Here is a 1,195-nt window from a genome sequence, read left to right on the forward strand (position 1 = left end):
AAAATGCCAGAAACGTCTTCAAATGCCTTGTCACACCAACAGCAAAGTGCACTGAGTGAGGAGGACGCGAGAGTGCCTTTTCATTTTAAAAATGTTTGGAGCTATGTACAACTTTGATACAGTTTCAGGGCGCTCCGGACACCCACGGCCACTTCATGTAAACCACTGACACTTTGAGAAACTACAATATGATCGTGATCAAATTTTGTAATTAAACCTAACAAGGGCAATAGACACGACTCAAATAAGAGATGTGTCAATCACAGCGCTCTCCTACTCTAAGGTATTCACAAGGAGACAGAGCTTTTATTCATCTTCCTCCTCTTCCTCCTCTTCCTCTTCCTCCTCCTCTTCCTCTTCTTCCACCTTTTTCTGGGCAACTTTAGCAGGACTCTTGGCACCATCAAACTTCCCTTTAGACTTATAGTCAGCAACATCCTTCTCATACTTCTCCTTCAGCTTTGCTGCCTTGGTGACGTAAGGCTGCTTTTCATTGTCACTTAAGTTATTCCACATCTCACCCAGCTTTTTTGCCACATCTCCAATGGAGATGCCAGGGTTTGTGGATTTGATCTTGGGGCGGAATTCAGAGCAGAATAAGAAAAATCCAGACGGAGGTCTTTTGGGGGCATTCGGGTCCTTCTTCTTCTTGCCTCCTTTAGCTGGTCCATAATCTTTCATCTCCCGATCATAGCGGACTTTATCTGCCTTTGCCATTTCATCAAACTTCGATTTCTCTTTGCTAGACATGGCTTCCACCTCTCAGAGCACTTCTTGGAGAACTCGGCAAAATTGACGGGAACCTCTGGGTTTTTCTTCTTATGTTCTTCCCTGCATGTCTGCACGAAGAAGGCATAAGCAGACATTTTGCCCTTTGGTTTCTTGGGGTCACCTTTAGCCATCCTGACTATTGTTCGCTAGTCTGGGCAGCGCAGGGCATGACTCGGGGCTCAGCGCTCCCCAGCCTCGCGCTAGCTGCCTCCACAAGAGCAGCCTGATTGGCCAGCGGGGCGGGATGGGTCTTAAACACATAACAGATACTGTTTCATTTAGCAGCACACATGCCCGCACATGTATGCACTCACACACGCACATGTGCACACACATACCAGTATTGCCTACCAGCCTCAGCAAATCTTTTTCATCTCAAAGAAGGAAAAGATGTAGCCTTTTCTCTTTTAGCACCAGGATCTTC

At 46.5% G+C, this 1,195-nt stretch overlaps 1 pseudogene; it reads right to left on the reverse strand.

The window, feature by feature from the left end:
• Positions 1 to 278: 278 nt before the first annotated feature.
• Positions 279 to 877, reverse strand: LOC147005337 (high mobility group protein B3 pseudogene; annotated as a pseudogene).
• Positions 878 to 1,195: the final 318 nt, after the last annotated feature.

Source organism: Mus caroli, unplaced genomic scaffold (genome assembly GCF_978045245.1).
Source record: "Mus caroli unplaced genomic scaffold, Mus_caroli_1 scaffold_4, whole genome shotgun sequence".
Lineage (NCBI taxonomy): Eukaryota > Metazoa > Chordata > Mammalia > Rodentia > Muridae > Mus > Mus caroli.